Source organism: Rhipicephalus microplus, unplaced genomic scaffold (genome assembly GCF_043290135.1).
Source record: "Rhipicephalus microplus isolate Deutch F79 unplaced genomic scaffold, USDA_Rmic scaffold_17, whole genome shotgun sequence".
NCBI lineage: Eukaryota > Metazoa > Arthropoda > Arachnida > Ixodida > Ixodidae > Rhipicephalus > Rhipicephalus microplus.
The window spans coordinates 9,858,925-9,871,194 of NW_027464590.1; the positions used below are offsets into that span (position 1 = coordinate 9,858,925).

General features: G+C 50.6%; 2 non-coding genes across 2 annotated transcripts; both read right to left on the reverse strand.

The window, feature by feature from the left end:
* Positions 1–6,590: 6,590 nt before the first annotated feature.
* TRNAN-GUU (transfer RNA asparagine (anticodon GUU)) lies at positions 6,591–6,663 on the reverse strand. Its single transcript has one exon. It is a non-coding gene; the product is annotated as a tRNA-Asn (tRNA).
* A 3,584-nt stretch (positions 6,664–10,247) lies between these two features.
* On the reverse strand, positions 10,248–10,320 carry TRNAN-GUU (transfer RNA asparagine (anticodon GUU)). The gene has a single exon. It is a non-coding gene; the product is annotated as a tRNA-Asn (tRNA).
* Between the last annotated feature and the right edge of the window lie 1,950 nt (positions 10,321–12,270).

The window sequence follows — 12,270 nt, forward strand, 5'->3', positions numbered from 1 at the left end:
GCGACACACCGCTCACGGGGAGGGCTCGAACCTCCAACCTTTTGCTTAACAGCCGACGAACTAGCAGATTGTGCCACGGAGACAGTCGTGCTCCACTCTCACCACTGGATGAACATTTCTCTATAGCTGTCAGCGCAAAGAAAAAAGAGACACACCGCTCTCGGGAGGGCTCGAACCTCCAACCTTTTGGTTATCAGCCGATCGCGCTAGCCAATTGCGTCACGGAGGTAGTCATGCTCCACTTTTACCACAATAAGAACATTTTTCCAAAGGTATCAGCGCAAAGAAAAAAAGAGACACACCGCTTTTAGGAGGGTTCGAACCTCCAGCCTTTTGGTTAACAGCCCAACGCGCTAGCCAATTGCGCCATGGAGACAGTTCCTGCTCCACTCTCATCACGGTCACAACACTTCTTCAAAGATATCAGTGCAAAGAAAAAAAGTGACACACCGCTCATGGGAGGGCTAGAACCTCCAACCTTTTGGTTAACAGCCGATCGCGCTAGCCATTGCACCACGGACCCAACCGCGGTCCACTCTCACCACCGTAAAAACGTTTCTCTAAAGCTATCAGCGCAAAGAAAAAAGCGACACGCTGCTCCCGGGGAGGGCTCGAACCTCCAAACTTTTGCTTAACAGCCGATGAACTAGCAGATTGAGCCACGGAGACAGTCGTGCTCCACTCTCACCACTGTCGGAACATTTCTCCATAGCTGTCAGCGCAAAGAAAAAAGGGACACACCGCTCTCGGGAGGGCTCGAACCTCCAACCTTTTGGTTATCAGCCGAACGCGCTAGCCAATTGCGTCACGGAGGTAGTCATGCTCCACTTTCACCACAATCAGAAAATTTTACAAAGGTATCAGCGCAAAGAAAAAAAGAGACACACCGCTTTTGGGAGGGTTCGAACCTCCATCCTTTTGGTTAACAGACCAACGCGCTCGCCAATCGTCCCACGGAGACAGTCGTGTTCCACTCTCACCACGGTCAGAACACTTCTCCAAAGATATCACTGCAAAGAAAAAAAAGCGACACACCGCTCGTGGGAGGGCTCGAACCTCCAACCTTTTGGTTAACAGCCGAACGCACTAGCCAATTGCGCCACGGAGACAGTCGGGCTTCACTCTCACCACGGTCAGAACACTTCTACAAAGATATCAGTGCAAAGAAAAAAAATCGACACACCGCTCATGGGAGGGCTCGAACCTCCAACCTTTTGGTTAACAGCCGACGCACTAGCAGATTGCGCCACGGAGACAGTCGTGCTCCACTCTCACCAGCGTCAGAACGTTTCTCTAAAGCTATCAGCGCAAAGAAAAAAGCGACACACCGCTCATGGGAGGGTTCGAACCTCCAACCTTTTGGTGAACAGCCCAACGCGCTAGCCAATTGCGCCACAAAGCAGTCGTGCTCCACTCTCATCACGGTCACAACACTTCTTTTAAGATATCAGTGCAAAGAAAAAAAGGGACACACCGCTCTCGGGAGGGCTCGAACCTCCAACCTTTTGGTTATCAGCCGAACGCGCTAGCCAATTGCGTCACGGAGGTAGCCATGCTCAACTTTCACCACAAACAGAACATTTTTCCAAAGGTATCAGCGCAAAGAAAAAAAGAGACACACCGCTTTTGGGAGGGTTCGAACCTCCATCCTTTTGGTTAACAGACCAACGCGCTCGCCAATCGTCCCACGGAGACAGTCGTGTTCCACTCTCACCACGGTCAGAACACTTCTCCAAAATATCAGTGCAAAGAAAAAAAAGCGACACACACCTCGTGGGAGGGCTCGAACCTCCAACCTTTTGGATAACAGCCGACGCACTAGCAGATTGCGCCACGGAGACAGTCGTGCTCCACTCTCACTATGGTCAGAACACTTCTCCAAAGATATCAGTGCAAAGAAAAAAAGCGACACACCGCTCATGGGAGGGCTCGAACCTCAAACCTTTTGATTAGCAGCCGAACCCGATAGCCAATTGCGTCACGGAGGTAGTCGTGCTCTAACCTCACCACCATCAGAACAATTTTCCAAAGGTATCAGCGCAAAGAAAAAAAGAGACACACCGCTCATGGGAGGGCTCGAACCTCCAACCTTTCGGTGAACAGCCGAACGAGCTAGCCAATTGCGTCACGGAGGTAGTCGTGCTCCACTCTCACCACCAACAGAACATTTTTCCAAAGCTATCAGCGCAAAGAAAAAAAAACACACCGCTCATGGGAGGGTTCAAACCTCCATCCTTTTGGTTAACAGACCAACGCGCTAGCCAATCGTCCCAAAATACAGTCGTGCTCCACTCTCATCACGGTCACAACACTTCCTCAAAATATCAGTGCAAAGAAAAAAAGTGACACACCGCTCATGGGAGGGCTAGAACCTCCAACCTTTTGGTTAACAGCCGATCGCGCTAGCCATTGCACCACGGACCCAACCACGGTCCACTCTCACCACCGTAAGAGCGTTTGTCCAAAGCTATCAGCGCAAAGAAAAAAAGCGACACACAGCTCCTGGGAGGGCTCGAACCTCCAACCTTTCGCTTAACAGCCGACGCACTAGCAGTTGCGCCAGAGAGACAGTCGTGCTCCACTCTCAACACTGTCGGAACATTTCTCCATAGCTGTCAGCGCAAAGAAAAAAGAGACACACCGCTTTCGGGAGGGCTCGAACCTCCAACCTTTTGGTTAACAACCGAACGCGCTAGCCAATTGCGTCATGGAGGTAGTCGTGCTCTACTCTCACCACCATCAGAACATTTTTCCATAGGTATCAGCGCAAAGAAAAATGGAGACACACCGCTCATGGGAGGGTTCGAACCTGCAACCTTTCGGTTAACAGCCCAACGCGCTAGCCAATTGTGTCATGGAGGTAGTCGTTCTCCACTGTCAACACCATCAGAACATTTTTCCAATGGTATCAGCGCAAAGAAAAAAAGAGACACACCGCTCATGGGAGGGCTTGAACCTCAAACTTTTTGCTTAAAAGCCGACGCACTAGCAGATTGCGCCACGGAGACAGTCGTGCTCCACTCTCACTATGGTCAGAACACTTCTCCAAAGATATCAGTGCAAAGAAAAAAAGCGACACACCGCTCATGGGAGGGCTCGAACCTCAAACCTTTTGATTAGCAGCCGAACCCGATGGCCAATTGCGTCACGGAGGTAGTCGTGCTCTACTCTCACCACCATCAGAACAATTTTCCAAAGGTATCAGCGCAAAGAAAAAAAGAGACACACCGCTCATGGGAGGGCTCGAACCTCCAACCTTTCGGTGAACAGCCGAACGAGCTAGCCAATTGCGTCACGGAGGTAGTCGTGCTCCACTCTCACCACCAACAGAACATTTTTCCAAAGCTATCAGCGCAAAGAAAAAAAACACACCGCTCATGGGAGGGTTCAAACCTCCATCCTTTTGGTTAACAGACCAACGCGCTAGCCAATCGTCCCACAATACAGTCGTGCTCCACTCTCATCACGGTCACAACACTTCCTCAAAATATCAGTGCAAAGAAAAAAAGTGACACACCGCTCATGGGAGGGCTAGAACCTCCAACCTTTTGGTTAACAGCCGATCGCGCTAGCCATTGCACCACGGACCCAACCACGGTCCACTCTCACCACCGTAAGAGCGTTTGTCCAAAGCTATCAGCGCAAAGAAAAAAAGCGACACACAGCTCCTGGGAGGGCTCGAACCTCCAACCTTTTGCTTAACAGCCGACGCACTAGCAGTTGCGCCAGAGAGACAGTCGTGCTCCACTCTCAACACTGTCGGAACATTTCTCCATAGCTGTCAGCGCAAAGAAAAAAGAGACACACCGCTTTCGGGAGGGCTCGAACCTCCAACCTTTTGGTTAACAGCCAAACGCGCTAGCCAATTGCGTCACGGAGGTAGTCGTGCTCCACTCTCACCACCATCAGAACTTTTTTCCAAAGGTATCAGCGCAAAGAAAAAAAGAGACACACCGCTCATGGGAGGGTTCGAACCTCCAACCTTTTCGTTAACAGCCCAACGCGCTAGCCAATTGCGCAAAGAGACAGTCGTGCTCCACTCTCACCACAGTCACAACGTTTCTCCAAGGCTATCAGCGCAAAGAAAAAAAGCGATACACTGCTCCTGGCAGGGCTCGAACCTCCAACCTTTTGCTTAAAAGCCAACTTACTAGCAGTTGCGCCACAGAGACATTCGTTCTCCACTCTCAACACTGTCGGAACATTTCTCCATAGCTGTCAGCGCAAAGAAAAAAGAGACACACCGCTTTCGGGAGGGCTCGAACCTCCAACCTTTTGGTTAACAGCCGAACGCGCTAGCCAATCGCGTCATGGAGGTAGTCGTGCTCTACTCTCACCACCATCAGAACATTTTTCCAAAGGTATCAGCGCAAAGAAAAAAAGAGACACACCGCTCATGGAAGGGTTCGAACCTGCAACCTTTTGGTTAACAGCCGAACACGCTAGCCAATTGCGCCACGGAGACAGTCGTGCTCCACTCTCACCACGGTCAGAACACTTCTACAAAGATATCAGTGCAAAGAAAAAAAGGCGACACACCGCTCACGGGAGGGCTCGAATCTCCAACCTTTTGGTTAACAGCTTAACGCGCTAGCCAATTGCGCCACAGAGACAGTCGTGCTCCACTCTCACCACCATCAGAACATTCTTCCAAAGGTATCAGCGCAAAGAAAAAAAGAGACACACCGCTCATGGGAGGGTTCGAACCTCCAACCTTTTCGTTAACAGCCCAACGCGCTAGCCAATTGCGCAAAGAGACAGTCGTGCTCCACTCTCACCACAGTCAGAACGTTTCTCCAAGGCTATCAGCGCAAAGAAAAAAAGCGACACACTGCTCCTGGCAGGGCTCGAACCTCCAACCTTTTGCTTAAAAGCCAACTTACTAGCAGTTGCGCCACGGAGACATTCGTTCTCCACTCTCAACACTGTCGGAACATTTCTCCATAGCTGTCAGCGCAAAGAAAAAAGAGACACACCGCTTTCGGGAGGGCTCGAACCTCCAACCTTTTGGTTAACAGCCGAACGCGCTAGCCAATCGCGTCATGGAGGTAGTCGTGCTCTACTCTCACCACCATCAGAACATTTTTCCAAAGGTATCAGCGCAAAGAAAAAAAGAGACACACCGCTCATGGAAGGGTTCGAACCTGCAACCTTTTGGTTAACAGCCGAACACGCTAGCCAATTGCGCCACGGAGACAGTCGTGCTCCACTCTCACCACGGTCAGAACACTTCTACAAAGATATCAGTGCAAAGAAAAAAAGGCGACACACCGCTCACGGGGAGGGCTCGAACCTCCAACCTTTTGCTTAACAGCCGACGAACTAGCAGATTGTGCCACGGAGACAGTCGTGCTCCACTCTCACCACTGGATGAACATTTCTCTATAGCTGTCAGCGCAAAGAAAAAAGAGACACACCGCTCTCGGGAGGGCTCGAACCTCCAACCTTTTGGTTATCAGCCGATCGCGCTAGCCAATTGCGTCACGGAGGTAGTCATGCTCCACTTTTACCACAATAAGAACATTTTTCCAAAGGTATCAGCGCAAAGAAAAAAAGAGACACACCGCTTTTAGGAGGGTTCGAACCTCCAGCCTTTTGGTTAACAGCCCAACGCGCTAGCCAATTGCGCCATGGAGACAGTTCCTGCTCCACTCTCATCACGGTCACAACACTTCTTCAAAGATATCAGTGCAAAGAAAAAAAGTGACACACCGCTCATGGGAGGGCTAGAACCTCCAACCTTTTGGTTAACAGCCGATCGCGCTAGCCATTGCACCACGGACCCAACCGCGGTCCACTCTCACCACCGTAAAAACGTTTCTCTAAAGCTATCAGCGCAAAGAAAAAAGCGACACGCTGCTCCCGGGGAGGGCTCGAACCTCCAAACTTTTGCTTAACAGCCGATGAACTACCAGATTGAGCCACGGAGACAGTCGTGCTCCACTCTCACCACTGTCGGAACATTTCTCCATAGCTGTCAGCGCAAAGAAAAAAGGGACACACCGCTCTCGGGAGGGCTCGAACCTCCAACCTTTTGGTTATCAGCCGAACGCGCTAGCCAATTGCGTCACGGAGGTAGTCATGCTCCACTTTCACCACAATCAGAAAATTTTCCAAAGGTATCAGCGCAAAGAAAAAAAGAGACACACCGCTTTTGGGAGGGTTCGAACCTCCATCCTTTTGGTTAACAGACCAACGCGCTCGCCAATCGTCCCACGGAGACAGTCGTGTTCCACTCTCACCACGGTCAGAACACTTCTCCAAAGATATCAGTGCAAAGAAAAAAAAGCGACACACCGCTCGTGGGAGGGCTCGAACCTCCAACCTTTTGGTTAACAGCCGAACGCACTAGCCAATTGCGCCACGGAGACAGTCGTGCTTCACTCTCACCACGGTCAGAACACTTCTACAAAGATATCAGTGCAAAGAAAAAAAATCGACACACCGCTCATGGGAGGGCTCGAACCTCCAACCTTTTGGTTAACAGCCGACGCACTAGCAGATTGCGCCACGGAGACAGTCGTTCTCCACTCTCACCAGCGTCAGAACGTTTCTCTAAAGCTATCAGCGCAAAGAAAAAAGCGACACACCGCTCATGGGAGGGTTCGAACCTCCAACCTTTTGGTTAACAGCCCAACGCGCTAGCCAATTGCGCCACAAAGCAGTCGTGCTCCACTCTCATCACGGTCACAACACTTCTTTTAAGATATCAGTGCAAAGAAAAAAAGGGACACACCGCTCTCGGGAGGGCTCGAACCTCCAACCTTTTGGTTATCAGCCGAACGCGCTAGCCAATTGCGTCACGGAGGTAGTCATGCTCAACTTTCACCACAAACAGAACATTTTTCCAAAGGTATCAGCGCAAAGAAAAAAAGAGACACACCGCTTTTGGGAGGGTTCGAACCTCCATCCTTTTGGTTAACAGACCAACGCGCTCGCCAATCGTCCCACGGAGACAGTCGTGTTCCACTCTCACCACGGTCAGAACACTTCTCCAAAGATATCAGTGCAAAGAAAAAAAAAGCGACACACACCTCGTGGGAGGGCTCGAACCTCCAACCTTTTGGTTAACAGCCGAACGCGCTAGCCAATTGCGCCATGGAGACAGTTGTGCTCCACTCTCACCACGGTCAGAACACTTCTACAAAGATATCAGTGCAAAGAAAAAAAAGCGACACACCGCTCATGGGAGGGCTCGAACCTCCAACCTTTTGGATAACAGCCGACGCACTAGCAGATTGCGCCACGGAGACAGTCGTGCTCCACTCTCATTATGGTCAGAACACTTCTCCAAAGATATCAGTGCAAAGAAAAAAAGCGACACACCGCTCATGGGAGGGCTCGAACCTCAAACCTTTTGATTAGCAGCCGAACCCGATAGCCAATTGCGTCACGGAGGTAGTCGTGCTCTAACCTCACCACCATCAGAACAATTTTCCAAAGGTATCAGCGCAAATAAAAAAAGAGACACACCGCTCATGGGAGGGCTCGAACCTCCAACCTTTCGGTGAACAGCCGAACGAGCTAGCCAATTGCGTCACGGAGGTAGTCGTGCTCCACTCTCACCACCAACAGAACATTTTTCCAAAGCTATCAGCGCAAAGAAAAAAAAACACACCGCTCATGGGAGGGTTCAAACCTCCATCCTTTTGGTTAACAGACCAACGCGCTAGCCAATCGTCCCAAAATACAGTCGTGCTCCACTCTCATCACGGTCACAACACTTCCTCAAAATATCAGTGCAAAGAAAAAAAGTGACACACCGCTCATGGGAGGGCTAGAACCTCCAACCTTTTGGTTAACAGCCGATCGCGCTAGCCATTGCACCACGGACCCAACCACGGTCCACTCTCACCACCGTAAGAGCGTTTGTCCAAAGCTATCAGCGCAAAGAAAAAAAGCGACACACAGCTCCTGGGAGGGCTCGAACCTCCAACCTTTTGCTTAACAGCCGACGCACTAGCAGTTGCGCCAGAGAGACAGTCGTGCTCCACTCTCAACACTGTCGGAACATTTCTCCATAGCTGTCAGCGCAAAGAAAAAAGAGACACACCGCTTTCGGGAGGGCTCGAACCTCCAACCTTTTGGTTAACAACCGAACGCGCTAGCCAATTGCGTCATGGAGGTAGTCGTGCTCTACTCTCACCACCATCAGAACATTTTTTCATAGGTATCAGCGCAAAGAAAAAAGGAGACACACCGCTCATGGGAGGGTTCGAACCTGCAACCTTTCGGTTAACAGCCCAACGCGCTAGCCAATTGCGCAAAGAGACAGTCGTGCTCCACTCTCACCACAGTCAGAACGTTTCTCCAAGGCTATCAGCGCAAAGAAAAAAAGCGACACACTGCTCCTGGCAGGGCTCGAACCTCCAACCTTTTGCTTAAAAGCCAACTTACTAGCAGTTGCGCCACGGAGACATTCGTTCTCCACTCTCAACACTGTCGGAACATTTCTCCATAGCTGTCAGCGCAAAGAAAAAAGAGACACACCGCTTTCGGGAGGGCTCGAACCTCCAACCTTTTGGTTATCAGCCGATCGCGCTAGCCAATTGCGTCACGGAGGTAGTCATGCTCCACTTTTACCACAATAAGAACATTTTTCCAAAGGTATCAGCGCAAAGAAAAAAAGAGACACACCGCTTTTAGGAGGGTTCGAACCTCCATCCTTTTGGTTAACAGACCAACGCACTAGCCAATCGTCGCACGGAGACAGTCGTGCTCCACTCTCACCACGGTCAGAACACTTCTCCAAAGATATCAGTGCAAAGAAAAAAAGAGACACACCGCTAATGGGAGGGTTCGAACCTCCAACCTTTTCGTTAACAGCCCAACGCGCTAGCCAATTGCGCAACAAAGACAGTCGTGCTCCACTCTCACCACCCTCACAACGCTTCTCCAAGGCTATCAGCGCAAAGAAAAAAAGCGACACACTGCTCCTGGGAGGGCTCGAACCTCCAACCTTTTGCTTAACAGCCGACGCACTAGCAGTTGCGCCACGGAGACAGTCGTGCTCCACTCTCAACACTGTCGGAACATTTCTCCGTAGCTGTCAGCGCAAAGAAAAAAGAGACACACCGCTCCTGGGAGGGCTCGAACCTCCAACCGTTTGGTTAACAGCCGAACGCGCTAGCCAATTGCGTCATGGAGGTAGTCGTGCTCTCATCTCACCACCATCAGAACATTTTTCCAAAGGTATCAGCGCAAAGAAAAAAAGAGACACACCGCTCATGGGAGGGTTCGAACCTCCAGCCTTTTGGTTAACAGCCCAACGCGCTAGCCAATTGCGCCATGGAGACAGTTCCTGCTCCACTCTCATCACGGTCACAACACTTCTTCAAAGATATCAGTGCAAAGAAAAAAAGTGACACACCGCTCATGGGAGGGCTAGAACCTCCAACCTTTTGGTTAACAGCCGATCGCGCTAGCCATTGCACCACGGACCCAACCGCGGTCCACTCTCACCACCGTAAAAACGTTTCTCTAAAGCTATCAGCGCAAAGAAAAAAGCGACACGCTGCTCCCGGGGAGGGCTCGAACCTCCAAACTTTTGCTTAACAGCCGATGAACTAGCAGATTGAGCCACGGAGACAGTCGTGCTCCACTCTCACCACTGTCGGAACATTTCTCCATAGCTGTCAGCGCAAAGAAAAAAGGGACACACCGCTCTCGGGAGGGCTCGAACCTCCAACCTTTTGGTTATCAGCCGAACGCGCTAGCCAATTGCGTCACGGAGGTAGTCATGCTCCACTTTCACCACAATCAGAAAATTTTCCAAAGGTATCAGCGCAAAGAAAAAAAGAGACACACCGCTTTTGGGAGGGTTCGGACCTCCATCCTTTTGGTTAACAGACCAACGCGCTCGCCAATCGTCCCACGGAGACAGTCGTGTTCCACTCTCACCACGGTCAGAACACTTCTCCAAAGATATCAGTGCAAAGAAAAAAAAGCGACACACCGCTCATGGGAGGGCTCGAACCTCCAACCTTTTGGTTAACAGCCGAACGCACTAGCCAATTGCGCCACGGAGACAGTCGTGCTTCACTCTCACCACGGTCAGAACACTTCTACAAAGATATCAGTGCAAAGAAAAAAAATCGACACACCGCTCATGGGAGGGCTCGAACCTCCAACCTTTTGGTTAACAGCCGACGCACTAGCAGATTGCGCCACGGAGACAGTCGTGCTCCACTCTCACCAGCGTCAGAACGTTTCTCTAAAGCTATCAGCGCAAAGAAAAAGCGACACACCGCTCATGGGAGGGTTCGAACCTCCAACCTTTTGGTTAACAGCCCAACGCGCTAGCCAATTGCGCCACAAAGCAGTCGTGCTCCACTCTCATCACGGTCACAACACTTCTTTTAAGATATCAGTGCAAAGAAAAAAAGGGACACACCGCTCTCGGGAGGGCTCGAACCTCCAACCTTTTGGTTATCAGCCGAACGCGCTAGCCAATTGCGTCACGGAGGTAGTCATGCTCAACTTTCACCACAAACAGAACATTTTTCCAAAGGTATCAGCGCAAAGAAAAAAAGAGACACACCGCTTTTGGGAGGGTTCGAACCTCCATCCTTTTGGTTAACAGACCAACGCGCTCGCCAATCGTCCCACGGAGACAGTCGTGTTCCACTCTCACCACGGTCAGAACACTTCTCCAAAGATATCAGTGCAAAGAAAAAAAAGCGACACACACCTCGTGGGAGGGCTCGAACCTCCAACCTTTTGGTTAACAGCCGAACGCGCTAGCCAATTGCGCCATGGAGACAGTTGTGCTCCACTCTCACCACGGTCAGAACACTTCTACAAAGATCTCAGTGCAAAGAAAAAAAAGCGACACACCGCTCATGGGAGGGCTCGAACCTCCAACCTTTTGGATAACAGCCGACGCACTAGCAGATTGCGCCACGGAGACAGTCGTGCTCCACTCTCACTATGGTCAGAACACTTCTCCAAAGATATCAGTGCAAAGAAAAAAAGCGACACACCGCTCATGGGAGGGCTCGAACCTCAAACCTTTTGATTAGCAGCCGAACCCGATAGCCAATTGCGTCACGGAGGTAGTCGTGCTCTAACCTCACCACCATCAGAACAATTTTCCAAAGGTATCAGCGCAAAGAAAAAAAGAGACACACCGCTCATGGGAGGGCTCGAACCTCCAACCTTTCGGTGAACAGCCGAACGAGCTAGCCAATTGCGTCACGGAGGTAGTCGTGCTCCACTCTCACCACCAACAGAACATTTTTCCAAAGCTATCAGCGCAAAGAAAAAAAAACACACCGCTCATGGGAGGGTTCAAACCTCCATCCTTTTGGTTAACAGACCAACGCGCTAGCCAATCGTCCCAAAATACAGTCGTGCTCCACTCTCATCATGGTCACAACACTTCCTCAAAATATCAGTGCAAAGAAAAAAAGTGACACACCGCTCATGGGAGGGCTAGAACCTCCAACCTTTTGGTTAACAGCCGATCGCGCTAGCCATTGCACCACGGACCCAACCACGGTCCACTCTCACCACCGTAAGAGCGTTTGTCCAAAGCTATCAGCGCAAAGAAAAAAAGCGACACACAGCTCCTGGGAGGGCTCGAACCTCCAACCTTTTGCTTAACAGCCGACGCACTAGCAGTTGCGCCAGAGAGACAGTCGTGCTCCACTCTCAACACTGTCGGAACATTTCTCCATAGCTGTCAGCGCAAAGAAAAAAGAGACACACCGCTTTCGGGAGGGCTCGAACCTCCAACCTTTTGGTTAACAACCGAACGCGCTAGCCAATTGCGTCATGGAGGTAGTCGTGCTCTACTCTCACCACCATCAGAACATTTTTCCATAGGTATCAGCGCAAAGAAAAAAGGAGACACACCGCTCATGGGAGGGTTCGAACCTGCAACCTTTCGGTTAACAGCCCAACGCGCTAGCCAATTGTGTCATGGAGGTAGTCGTTCTCCACTGTCAACACCATCAGAACATTTTTCCAATGGTATCAGCGCAAAGAAAAAAAGAGACACACCGCTCATGGGAGGGCTTGAACCTCAAACTTTTTGCTTAAAAGCCGACGCACTAGCAGATTGCGCCACGGAGACAGTCGTGCTCCACTCTCACTATGGTCAGAACACTTCTCCAAAGATATCAGTGCAAAGAAAAAAAGCGACACACCGCTCATGGGAGGGCTCGAACCTCAAACCTTTTGATTAGCAGCCGAACCCGATGGCCAATTGCGTCACGGAGGTAGTCGTGCTCTACTCTCACCACCATCAGAACAATTTTCCAAAGGTAT